At 42.4% G+C, this 13661-nt stretch overlaps 1 protein-coding gene across 4 annotated transcripts in view; it reads left to right on the top strand.

Moving 5' to 3' along the window:
• Positions 1-1994: 1994 nt before the first annotated feature.
• ZNF609 (zinc finger protein 609) overlaps positions 1995-13661 on the top strand; it is a 187665-nt gene continuing 175998 nt past the window's right edge. For 2 of the 4 annotated variants that reach the window (XM_074366339.1, XM_074366337.1), the window contains exon 1: positions 1996-5201. The gene's annotated coding sequence lies outside the window, so the exon portion shown is untranslated. Of the gene's footprint in view, positions 5202-13661 lie in introns of all 4 variants that reach the window. The other 2 variants (XM_074366338.1, XM_074366340.1) reach the window with 2 other exon arrangements.

The following is a 13661-nucleotide window of genomic DNA, read 5'->3' as shown; positions in this document are numbered from 1 at the left end:
TTCCCCAAAGTGATAGCCTGGTAGAGTGTTAAGATATTGTTAAGACTGTGTTTAATACAAACCTGTGATGGGACGAGAAGTTTTTTTTTTTTTTTAACAAGTTTGCTGCTCTAGTCCAACATCTCTTCAAGTGAACAGTCTTTAAAAGCTGAGTAACCTTCGTTGGCAGATTTTGGGGGGCAGGGATGGGAGGAGCCACACCTAAAGAGGTGCTGCCACTTTGTTCTTTGGTTTGAGACGTTAGTACATAAGAGGATCAGACGGGATGAGATGGAGCCACCTGCTAAAGCAGCATGAAACTGCCTTATTTATTTTGTTGGGATTGCAAACATATCACTTGGAGCAATTAGAAACAAACAAAAATAAAATCCCTTCAGTAAATGCATACAAATACCCCCAAATGCTGAAACCAAACCCTTTAAATCATCCATACCCCAGGAAGCTTTGAGCTTTGGAAAAATAGAAGGTTGGTTTGAAATGAGATTTTTACCAGTCATTCTGGCCCCACTTAGTGAAGCACTTTTTTTTTTCTGAGGTTGTTCAGAAGAACTGTCAGAATCTCAGTTGCTGGCATCCTCAGGAAATTCATGGTCTTAAATGTGTACGTTCTGCTTTTTATAAAGCAGCACCACCACACGGGGGAAGTTGGATTCCCTCCAGCAGTTGTGTGCATGACTTAAAAAAGAGAGCACAAGGGAGAGAAAAAAAGTGCCCTGTGTTATGAAAAAGATTAATTTCCCCTTTCTTTAATCCTTCATATTCAGCGTTTATTTGCATTGAAATGCCTCCACTCATTATGCATTGATGTTCACTCAACTGTGAACCCTGCTTGTTGCATAGCTCTGGGCATTGGTTTTGTGGGGGCTTGATCACTTTGGATTCCCAGGGAAAACCCACCCGATTCTTGTTCTGGTGATGCAGGCATGTAGCATTCTTTTTCTTCTGTTCAGTTCTGTAGAGAAAGTGGAAAGGACACTAATGGCACTTCTTTAGGGAAAAAAAAAAGTCTCCCTCTGGCCTCCTGCAGATCCTAGTATTATTAAAGAAGCCACACTGGGTTCACTATGCGGTTAATAGTTTACCAAGCAGTAGCAACTTGAATTCTGTGCTGGAATTGTCTGGTTTTCCTAATACCAAAATAAAACTGGAAGGCAAGAGGTGAAGAGCCTAGGGAGGAAAAAAAAATTATCTTTCTGCCTTTTTATTCGAACGACAGCCTGAGCACAGAGGAGTCTGGATTGATTTTTCCACCTGGATAGATTGTGTGTGCATGCCTAAAGAAAAACATCAGGAGATGCAAGAGTTCAGGTTATGCAACCATTCTGCGTGTTGTGATAAGAAAGTTTACAAGAACTTTACAAGTTTATGAGAACCCACCTCAGCATCCAGAATATGCAGCTGGAGCCACATGAGTAAATGGCCGAGTAACTTGGAAACTTCTCTTTTTCATGGTTAGACTGTGAAAGCCTGTCTTCAGTTCACGTGGTGGTGGTATAAAGTCTCTCTTTTATTTGCGGAGACACCCGGGAGGAAGTGTGGGAGAGGCTTGGGGGTAGATGGCCCTCAGTTACTCAGTGATGAATAGCCTGATTTAAAGCCTAGTGGAAATTCTTAGCAGCCTGAGTACAGACTTGCCCAGGAATAGCCTTTCAGTACTTTATAACACTTTTCACTCACCCTGTAACTCTGGGACATCTTGGCCTGAGGGAAATTTTACATTTCTGAGCTGGTTTTCTTCTGCAGCCTAAATACCTGCACCCCCTTTTGGATGGCTGGGTTCAGTGGCTCTCAATTTGTATCATAGCTAAAGGATTCAGTGTTTTTGTTTTTGTTTTTCTAGGTAGGACGCAGTCTCAATTATATTAGCTCAGAGTAGGATGTATATGAAACTGAAGACTTTTTCTGTCAGGATTTAGGAGGCTTTGGCCTTACAGACAGATGTTTGGACTGGAGTAAGTGGCTAGGGGGTTGGGGGTGGTGGGAGGCTGTAGAGTTTCTTGCTATAGTTAATCTTGAAAAAGAGAACTAGATATCCTTTCTTTTCTTTTTTAAACTGTAAGTTTACAGAAACCCATTTTTCCCCTAGGGAGTAGGTGTAAAAATTTTAGACTTTAAAGATTGCTTTTTACAAATAATTACAAAGCTATGAGTTATAACCCTTAATCTCTTTCCATTTTAACTACTGTCTCTACTAAAGCCCGTTTATGTGGATTTTATTTTGTTTGGTAATTTTTTTTTTTTTAATACCTTTGCTTAGAGGTCCTAGCCAAGATTGAGACAGTATTGGGGTTGTTCTCTTGCCCAGCTAGAAAAGGCCAGTAAAAAAGCAAGCATGTATTAAACTAGAGAAATCAGCTAACTTCAGTTTATTAGGCCTGGGGGAGGAAAGAAAGTCCTGTGATGAAGGATTTTTTTTTTTTTCCTTGAGATTCAAATAGCAAGTACACATCTGCTGCTCTCAACTTCTTTGAATGTGTTTGGAGGGAGGTGATCCATATCACAGGCTCCAGCAGCATCAAGGGATCTAGCATGTGGAGGGCTTTCTACTTCTCTCACGCGGAGAAGAAAGAACTTAGCTCAGTGCCATCCTCTGACACAAAGAAACTTGTGTAAATGTCTGTCCATTTATGTGTGTGCTCCTAATGTGGATTAATTCATGGGGTGAAACTTGGTAGACTGATCAGATTTCCGATGTGATAGTGGAGAGTCCAGAAAGAAAACCTAGTAAATATTGTACCCTAACTTGGAGTCAGGTAAATAATGTGGGGCGAGAAGGCGACTGAGAATCCATAGATGTGTCATAGGAAGGGAGTGAGGTGTTGGAACAAAGGGCAAAAAATGTCAGTACAGAAGATTTGAGAAGAGTCTGGAGCTATCCTGTCTAACCTGGTAGCCACTAATGACATGAGTTATTTAATTAAATGAAATTAAGAATTCAGTTCTTCAGTCATCTGGTACCATATTCAAGTATTCAAATAGCTAAACGTAGTTAGTGACTTCTGAATTGGACAATGCAAATACAGAATATTTCCATCATTGCCAGAAGTTCTATCAGACAGTGCTTGTTTAGAGTAGGGGTCCACACTCTTTGTATAAAAAGCTAGAGAGCCAATGTTTTAGGCTTTACTAGGCCGTAGGGTCCCTCTTATTATTCAACTCTGCTACTGAAGTTCAAGTGAAATAAATCCATAGATGATACATAAAAGAATGAATGTGGCTATGAGCCAATAAAACTTTATGGACACTGAAATTTTAATTTCATATAATTTTCGCATCACATAATATTTTATTTTTCAGCCATCCAAAAATGTAAAAACCATTCGTAGTTCATAGGACATTCCAAAATTGGCACTGAGCTGGATTTGACCTGTGGGCCATAATTTACCAAACCCTGGTCTAAAGGGGCAGGAAATCAAAACTTAAAGATTCTTTTAATGTATAAGACATCAATTGCTTGAAAATTTTTAGTGGGTCTTCTAGACTTGAGAAATTTCTCTGTCTAAAAATTGGAGTGCTCTGTAGGAATGTTTACTTTCCTTTGTTCCCTATATTTGCAGTCTAGGCTTCTCCAATAATAGTCATACTCTTCAATAGGAAATGACTACTCAAGTCTTAACCCTTAATTAAGTCACACCTAAGTCTAAGACACTAAACTTCTCTCTTTCTCTGCCTGCAAGTAGCTGAGTCTTCACCTATAACATCATCCAGTACAGATTAGAGAGGTTTGCTGTCACCTGGGTTCAGTTTTGTCCTTGTACTGTCCGAGGGCAAGCTGAATATTGGTGAACAAATGGGAGATTATTCTTCCTAGACCAGACAGGCTTAGTATTCTTTAGCTATTACCCCCTGACACACACACACACACCCTTTTGTATGTGTATATGGAGGTGGAGAGTAAAGGGATTTTATTATCTGGCTCTATCCTCAAGTCACATACTATACTATCTTGAGTGGCACTGTAGAAGGATGCCCTTTTCCTAAAAAGGGAAGAGAGGAAAGAGAAATACTGCAGAGCTAAGATGGCCAAGGACACAGGAAAGACATAATTGAGGCTAAACACTGTGTGGGGAGCCTTGAGGATTGAGATAAATTTGTTTGCTCTGGAAGGAGGTGGAAGTTTTAGGGAGGAGGTGGTGAAGAGTATGATATTTCACAAGTAAGAGGTCGGTGGGAAAGTTCACTTAAACTAGGATTGAATGCCTACTGTGTGCTGTGCAATCAGATGAATGGCAGATAAGAAAAGATAAAAAGTTACAGTCATTAGAATGGTGGGTTGGAAAAGGACGGAATAGGGGACTTAAGATAATAAAAAGAAACAAGATTTGGTGATAAAGGATGGTTTGGCGGAAAGGGTTTAAGAAGGATTAGCAATGGGTACTTTGAAGAGGAAACCTAGTGATAATCCTAAAAAAAAAAAAAAAAAAAAAAGAAAGAAAGAAACTGGAGAACAAAGGATAAAAAATTAGGGGGTTGATAACTTCGCTGAACCAAGGGATAAAATGGATGAAGCCACCAAGAGCTGGGCTCTTCTGTTTTTGTGGATGTCCACGTTCAGACCCCTTACCGCCCTTTCCTCTCCCCACGGTTGGACACCTACAGAATTGCTGTCTTCCGTGTTTAAGATATGATACTTCCCCAGAGACCTCTCTGCGAGGAAGTCTGGTCCAGCGAGAGTTCTTTGCACGAGGAGAGAGCGTTAGGTTCGAGCTCTCCAACCCAGGTCTCCTCGAGTTTATCTCTGTTTTAACCGGCTCGCCGGGTTTTCCAGCATTCCCAGAGCTACGAGTCTCTAATCCGGGCTCCCTGTGACCGTGCATTCCGAGACCCAGGATTTGGCTCCTTCATCCAGGTTCCGGGTTTCCCTTGTGCTCTACTGCTCCAGACTCCACACCAGCCCGGAATCCAGATCCGGGGGCCTGGTAGTCCAGTGTCCGGGTCTTCCGGGCGGCCCTGGTTGTCCCGGATCGCGGCGGCGGCGGCGGCGGTGGCGGCGGCTGAGGGACCCGCGGCCCCGGACACAGCGGCACCGGCCGGGCGGGGCGGAGCGGCGCGAGGAGGGGGCGGAGAGCCGGAGCCGAGGCGGGGTGGGGTGGGGGGGAGGGGCCGCGGGAACGGATGGCGGCCTGGGCCCCGTAGCAGTGGCGGCTCTACGGCCCGGGGCCCGGGCGGCGGAGGTGGCGGCTCCCGGGACCGGCCGCGCGGTGAGTCCGGAGCTTTGTGTGGAGCCGGGGCTGGGGGAGGAGAGAGGCGGCGGCGCTGAGGGGGCCGGGGCAGCGGCGCCTGACGGAGGAAGTGGGGGTTGGGGGGCCGGGGCGGAGCGAAGGGGAAGGTGTGTAAAGGCGGGGGTGGGGGGTGTCGTTGCGTGGGTGGGGGAGGGGGCGTCGAGGGGCGCGGGGTGAAGTTCAAAGCGTGGCCGGGGCCGGTTCAGGCTGAGGTTAGGGGTGCCCGAGAGGGGATGAAGGTCTCGCCAGGTTGTGGGGACAGGCCAGAGAGTTTCAGAGGCGAGTCTGGGTATCTTGAGGGGGCCCAGGGCGACTGGGGCTAGTCAGGGAGTTAGTGGGGTTCAGAGTGAAGGGCTGGGAGCAGGACGTGTGCGCGGCCCAGGAGGTGGGGAGCAAGGTGGCTGGGAGTGTGCAGTAAGTAGGTTGTGGGTGTGTGCTCCTTCCAGTCTTCAGGTCACATTTACTCCTGTCCTTTTCTTCAAGATGGAGGGATCCCTGGGCCTGGCCCTTAACTGCTGTCCTTGTACCCCCGGGAGGGTTGGTGACCCTGTCCTGTTTGGAAAACCCATGCTGCCCTCTTTTCCCTTTATGTGTAATTACGGTTGGATCATCTCTGTGCTTTGCTCAGATTCTCCTTCCTCCCTCTGGGGTTGAGGAGGAGGAGACACATCTGACCAATTAATGTGTGTTTGTGAAACAGGCAGCAGCAAACAGTCATTTCAGCTTCTAGGAATTAGGCTCACACAGGGTGGAGAGAGATCAGAACCCTTCAGGGGGAATATTTCTGAACAAATCACAGATGATTAAATTCTCTAAGAAACAGCTTTCTACCTAAATGAGAGTGAGAAAGATGGGGGAGAAAGCCTGTCTGTTTCCAGCCATGTGTCCAGAGCCCCAGGGGTTGAGGAGAGTCCCCAATCCCCCACAGGCCTCTCTTTTCTGTATTAGGCTTTGCTCTGCAGCCTCGAGTTAATTTCACCCCTGCTGCTTTGTCTTGGGGGAGGGAGTGCTGGTTTAGGCTGTTGTGAGGAGATGACTGTTCTGCTGCCACACACAATAGTCGTGTCATTTTATCGGGAGTGCTACCCCAGGGCTGAGAACTGCTGCTGCAGAGATAAACCCGTCCCTCTCACCCGCCTATTGTGTACACAGTGAAGGTCATAGGTTCAAGTCTTGTCTGAGAGCTTTGGATATGCTCCATCTCCCAGGCTCCTCAGTGCCATTTTCTTCCTTTTCCAGACTGGGGCTTGCCATTGGAGGAGGCCAGACAGAAAGGCTCTTCTTTTTGAGTGAGGAACAATGCAGAGCTCATTGGCACACATTTTTCAGAAGAATAGGGAATGCCAGCCATGTTGTGCCTGCCTCTTTGGCTAGCCTGTACTAAGTTGTGGAGGGATGGTGGCTGGGAGACTCAACCCTGATGTTTGTGTCAGTTCTTTAAGGAAGAAGACTCCAAGGGGAGGGTTTTACTCTTGTTTGAGCCAACATATTTAATTCTTATTCTTATAGAGGTGGGACACTCATCCAAGGATTTTTGTTTTATTTGTTTAGGAATACCACTAAAAACCTGTGCAGGGTTAAGATGGGGAGTCAGGGACCAGGTACCTTTTTAATGGTGACTTCCTGGTCAGAATAATTGCATAAGTAAAAAGCCACAGAATTTGCCTATCTGGGTAAGGGCTGTGGAAACAAAACAACTTTCCTTTTAATCTTTGATTCTGATGAAAGGAGGTGACTTGCTTGTGCAGAAAGTCCATATGTGTTTCTGTATTAGGGGGAAATTTGCCAGAGAGATGAATATTAAAAAAAAAATCATTTGAGGTCTTGGAGGTTGTTAATGAGGGAAGAATGAGGACAAGCTAGAAGGAACCCTATCCTTATATATATTGCATAGAAGTTCCCAGATGGTATTTAGGTACTATAAATTGGGTAAAAAGTTTTTTGGGGCTGGAAATGAGGTTTCCATTTAGGACATTAAAGAAGACTTAAAAAGAGATGAGAAATCAAACTTATTGTGAGAGGGCAGTGGTACACAGTATACACTGTACGTGATAGCCAATCATTTCCTGTAGGATATTGTTGAAGAAGAACTTTAGCCTTTAGTTGTAGTAAAGGTCTTTCCAAGGTTCTGAGTCTGACTGTGTTGCCACCTTTATCTCTTTATTTCAGTGAGTTTCTTAAAAATGATGCCTTGCCACTTAGGTATTGGGCTTTGTTGGGAGGGAACAGGTTGTTCTGACCTTCATATTTCTTGATGACAGGACTGTCTCAAGGTCTTACTGGAGGTGTTATCTGTCTTTAGACTGTTTCCAACTATATGTCCTAGGTCTCTGAGTGAAGCCTCAGCTAAATGAGTCCAGAGCTTTTTGCTCTTGGGCTTTTGGCATTCATTTCTGAATCCTGTCAGGTGACAGTGAAGGCAGAAACCTCAGATTAAATTTGCCCTGATTGGATTTAGTGGTTTCAGAGTTGGGCCCTTGCCACGAGTAGTCTTATGAATCTTCTGACTGTGACCATCTTTCAGAGAGCACTTTGGATTTTTCCTCCAGCTTCTTGTTAGAAAATGTTTCCTTGTGAGAGGTCTAGATAGCTGGGCAGATTAGTGCTTATTTTGTGAGGATATGGAAGCATAATTTTGGCTCCTGGTAGTAATTACGTTGCAATTAGCATATAGCAACTAAATGACTGGAACAGGATAATTTGTTGAGGGGTTTACTGATTGCTCTGTCAAGTAGAAGTGCCACTCCTTTCTTATTTGACTCAGAGCACCACTGCCTGGGCTCAGCCATGGAGACTTAAGTGCAGGAACGATGTGTGGTCTCCAGAAGTTCTCGCTCTGTTCTCACTCTCGTCACATAGCACCTTCTAGTGCCACTTTCTCCTGCTCCAAAGGTAGCTAAGCAATTGTTAGTTCCCTTCTGGAAAACTAGTCATGGATGGGGATACTGCCAGACAGATGGGGCCACTCTGAGATGAGGCAGCCGTATGTTGTGTGGCAAGTTTTCTTTTAAGCAGCTTAATTCTGATTTTTAAAATTTATTTTCCTTTAGAAAAACAAAAAAAACCCACCAACACTGAGGGGGGGAAACCCACAAAATACAAAATACAAAATCACACAGTGTACTAAATATGCCTTCATGATCTCTCTCATAAAGTTTGGCTATGACAGGCAGAATGAAGATAGGCGGTGCTGATTGGCAGGTTCTGGGCCCACTAAGTGTCAGTGAAGGACTCTTTTCACTGGGGAACAGGTAATTCACCAAAGCACCTGCCTAGCTGTGCTTGTGGAATTGGTAGCAGCTGTGCAGCTGCAGAGGGATTATTGAGCAGGTGGTTAAAAGAATCACATGCCACAGTGACAAGAAAATACTTGGTCTTCTGTGGTTTAGGTTCAGTTCATATGTGTGAAATTCCTCTTTGTTTCACATTTCTTAATGCCTGATACTGGTTTGTTACTGAGATGGTAATGGAATACAGAAAAGAGATTCTTCCTTCCCTGTGTTTCTTTTAGGTTACTGAGCAGCATGCCTTAGACATGGTCCTCAGCCCTATTGTATTTCTGTGAGTTCTGGCTTTATGCCCTGTGAATGGGAAGGAAATAATGGTAATTCAGTGTTTCTCGCACTTGTTTATTAGGGAGAAATGGGAAAGAGAAAATTCTTTGCTTTTAGTGTGGTGAAAAAGATTTAGCCCACTGGGAGGATATCCAGCAGGTTTTATGTGAAGGATGTTAATTGCCTTTTTGTGTTAGGTCTACCTGACATGCCTTACTCAGGACATTTGCATGTGTTTTTATTTTATGAATGTAAGTCTCCACATGAAGTTTGTGTCTCTTTGGTTGTTTTATTCCATTTTTAGTTTCTCCTAGCACCTTTGTCATTCTTTTTTCTGGCTTTGAAATTAACATCACTTGTTAGAATCAGATCACCAGACGGTCACAACATGTTAAGGAAGTATTTCAACTAAATATTTATCTTAAAAACAAGTATAGTGTTTCCTGTAACTTGAAGGAGGACTTTCTATTTTGAGGTTTTCTGCAAATTTCCAGATTTTTCTTCTCGGTTATTATCATCATCTTCTGTTAATATGATTTTATTTTTCTTTCACATGTTCATGCTACTATAGTAGCAGTGCCGTAGAGCCTAAAATTTAGAAGCAAGTAACTTGGTGTTTATTTTCTGACTTTTTTAGTGTCCTCCAGTCATTTTCTGTATTAGACTAAGCTGTGTGCTCCTTCTGTTGAAAAACACACACACGCAATCTAATTGAATTCACACGGTGTTAATTAACTGTTGATTGACAGGAAATAAGTGATATTAACCGTTTTAGAGTTCAGAAGTCTCTTTTCCAAGTGGAGTGAAGGCTCTGACCTGTTAGATCGAGACAGAGATATGGATGAATGGATGGGTGGGTGGATGGATGGATAGATTGATTTAGGGGAAAGGGAGGCAAATTGTGTGACTTTGATGCCAGGACCAGTGGGCCACTGCAAAGGTAGGGACATTTGCAAGAATCTGTTTAAACCTAGTTTGTAACCTAGCTTTAAGTAGGAGTCTGGTGGTTATCTGTATAGTATTCACTTCTTTATTTCCCCATATGAGCCATCATAGTTGGTTGTTTGTTTTAAACTGTTCGCAAACCACCACATATTTTCCTAGCATTCTCAGTAGTTTGCTTCCTCATGCTTTCCCTCCTCCCCCATCGCCCATTCTCGTTCTCTGCTCTGAAGACTTCTCTAGCAGCTTGGAAACACTCTAATTACTGTAGCTATTATAGTCACAACCCAGATCTTCCACCTCCTTCCCACTCACCCCTTTCTATCTTTCTTGCCCCTCCCTTTGCTCTAGCAGCAGGAGTTGAACTGCAGTCTCATGAGCACAGTCAGATCTGTGAATGAGCTTTATATCTTGTCAGGGAAGAACTCCAGATCCAACAGGGCTGATTTTCATGGTTCTCTTGCTGTTTGTTCTTGGATCAGAGTCCCAGAAATAAGAGATGACAAATACCTATTAGGTCACGTCTAATCTATCACTCAGGAGCAAACCTACGATCTTTCTCTTGTCTCTGTGAGAATTTTTTCCTTCTTTATGTTGCAGGTGAGAGCTGTCTGATGCCGGGCAAGCTCTGAAACTGCCTTCTTTTTATTGTGCTCTCTGGTCATTAATGTCAGGCCAGCTTTGCTCTCTTGGATTTTAATTCTTATCTCATTTTCAGGATTACTTCTTCCCAGCAAAATCTTTATCCCTTCAACTTCGGTCCTCTCTTCTTGATTGTTGGCACCACATTTGTGCTCCTTTTGTACCATCAGTTATGTGTGCCAGAAGTTACCACTTTTCAAACCTTTGCCACAAGGGTCATTGTGGCATCCTCTTGAGGAGGTGTGTTTGATGGAAGCACAGGACACACATCTCAGCAGGTGGTAGTTAGTAAGATGGCTCAGGAAATATGTGCGAGGTTGTACTCTTAAGAAAGTCCTGTATTGTATGAACGAATACTGTTTCTTTCTCTTTGATTTGGGGCACTTCCTGTTCTAACCCTTGGTTCTCTTCATATGGATGAATTTTATTTTTGTGTGGCTTAGCTACAGTTCCAATTAAGTTATTTTCTGATTTAATAGTATAATATGTTTTATTTGTTAATGTAGCTTTTCAAAGCTTAGAGGAAAAAGCACAGAACTGGGAGTCATAAAACCTAGGTTCTGATCACTGTTTTGCCTCTAACTAGCTGTGTGACCTTGTGCTAGTCACGCCTGTGTTTTTCACTTTACGTATATGTAAAGTGAGCACATTAGACAAGATCATCTAAGGTTTCATTTAGTGTTGAATTTTATGTTAACAAGATTGTGATGGAAGAATGAGACAAAAGTGGTTGACTTAAGTGAGCAGTTTTCTATTGTTGTGTCCATATTCAAAGGGGCTTAGTTCCCGGGGGTTTGATTCTCACTCCTCTTTCTTATGTTTGTAAAGTTTATGCTCTGCTTTATTTTTTTTAAACTAGGCTGTCTTCTTTTGGAGGGTCTTTGTACCCTGCTTCTGCAGGTTCACTAGTTTACCAGGTGTGTCCTTTTCTAGCCTGCTCAAGCAGGCCAGGGTGGGGATCACAAAGCTGCAGAAAAAGAACCTCAGTTTGTGAGAAGGAAATCAAACCTGGAAGGATTTGCCTGATATCAATAAGAAGTAATTTTATGCATTTAGTTAGGAATCTAAGACCTTTAAACCTCTTATATCTGAAATCTTGAGCCAAATGGAACTGATTGTGGAGGTGGGTTAGGCATTTTTCCATTTTTGACCAGTTAGTGGAAAACCTACTTTGAATTAACTTTTTGGAATTGAGTAAGAGTTGCCCACTGTTTTGTTTAGGAAATAAAATTGTTATTTTTAATGCTCAAAATGCAAAATTTGGTGAAGTTTGACCGATGAGGGGATTTTCTGAAATACCCTGTAAAGGGGACTAAGCAATGGAAATGGTGGATGACTGTAGGAACTTTGAAATTGACAGTACAGGTGACCCTTGAACAATGCAGGGGTTAGAGCACCCCCCATCCCAACAGTAAAGTAAAAAAATCCTCATATAACTTTACAGTTGGCCCTCTAGTATCCGAGGTTCCAACCAACTGTGGATCATGTAGTACTGTAGTATGTATTTATTGAAAAAAATCCAGGTATAAGTGGACCTGGGCAGTTCACATCTGTGTTGTTCAAGGATCAACTGTAATTTTAGGAAATCTTTGCTTTCAAGCAGTTTAAAGGAATAAAATTGCATAACCTAGTTGTTAATTCCCCAAGTTAAGATTTTTACTAGTATTTCTCAGTTATTTTTTGGATTTGGAACATCCAGTAGCAGCTCTTTATTGAATGTTAAGAGGATGATGGTCTTTTCGTCTTTCTTTTTTTGGTGGGGGGCAGGCAGTGTTAATTTAGGAAAATCACATGTTTAATCTACCTTTGAACATTGGAAGAAATATTCATTGTTGTTAAATTTGTCCTTAAGACATCCATCAGTCTGTAATAGAAAAATTTGGTGGCTGCAACTACTGTTTATTTTTGACTCATAAAAAGTCCTGGGAGTGTTTTGCTTTATTTGCAGCCATCTGTAGCAGATTACTGATTTTCAGGTAATCTAAAGGTTATTTTGGGAAGTGCTTCACTTTAATGTGAGATTTTTTGAAAGACTTATGTTAGAAATATAAGTGGCTTTTGTAGGTAAGTTCATTCGTTCTTTCTTTCTTTCTTCCTTTCATCCTTTCTTCCTTTCTCTCTCTCTTTCTCTCTTGTAGAATTTTTATTGGAAAGTGGCCAGAGTAGGTGCCATGCAACCTTTGGAAATCAAACCATACCATGCTTGAAATCCAGATCTGGCAGTTACGCCACATTGCATGCTGGTACCACATTGCATACTGGTACTTGTAGTTTCTTGGGCTGTAGTTCAGTATTTATAGAGGAAGGCAGAAGTGTCTGCTCTAGTCTATGTACAAAGTAAAGCCAGTGGGTTTTTGGTATGTTACCAGAGTGTTCCTAGTAACATTCCTAGATGAGGACTTTGGATTTGGTTAGGATGAACTTTTATTTATGTGAGCAGAAATGAATGTTCAAGAATGTGCCTTGTAAACTTTAGTTACAAATTCTGAGGTTTGGTGTGAAACTCAGCATATATCTTTGTTGTGGAACTACTGCATCTAGAGCAGAGTCTTAAAGAATGGCATCAGAAATGGAACTGTAGGAAGAGGAATTGGAATTGTGAGGTTCATAGGGTGTATGAATCTGAAAGGTATAGAGGAAGGGGGAAATTTTTTCTACTTGGTGTCTGCTTTCAGATGTACCTCCAGTCCATCATTTCTGAAACTTACCCTTTTCTCCCCTAAGCATTATAGTTCTTCCACTTGCCATGGTACAAAACTTTGGCTTTGTATTTGTTTCTTTTTTCTTCCTCACCTCATCTAATCATTTACTAAATTTGAATCATTTAGATACCTTATCATTTAGCTTCAATTTTTCACCTGACCTCGTTCAGGCCTTTATCTGTACATTATTGCAGTAACCTCATGGTTAATGCTTCTTTCTGTGTTCCGTACTACAGACTGCTGCAATATTATTGTAATTTTTGTTTAGTTAATACAGGCATACCTCACCTTACTGCACTTCGCAGATACTGCGTTTTTTTCAAGCTGAAGGTTTGTGGCAAGCCTGTGTTGAGCAAGTCTCTTGGCACCATTTTCTCCAACAACATTTCTTCACTTCATGTCTCTGTGTCACGTTTTGGTAATTCTCAAAGGTTTTAAACTTTTTCATTATCACTATATTTGTTATAGTGATCAGTGATCTTTGATGTTACTGCTGTGACTCACTGAAGTCTCAGGTGATGGTTAGCATTTTTAAATTAAGGTTATGTACTTTTTTTTTTTTAGATATAATGCTATTGCATACTTAATAGACTACAGCA

Source organism: Camelus bactrianus, chromosome 6, assembly GCF_048773025.1.
Source record: "Camelus bactrianus isolate YW-2024 breed Bactrian camel chromosome 6, ASM4877302v1, whole genome shotgun sequence".
In the NCBI taxonomy this organism is placed as follows: Eukaryota; Metazoa; Chordata; class Mammalia; order Artiodactyla; family Camelidae; genus Camelus; species Camelus bactrianus.
Note: the sequence above shows the minus strand (reverse complement) of the source record. Positions and strands in the feature narration are given on the sequence as shown.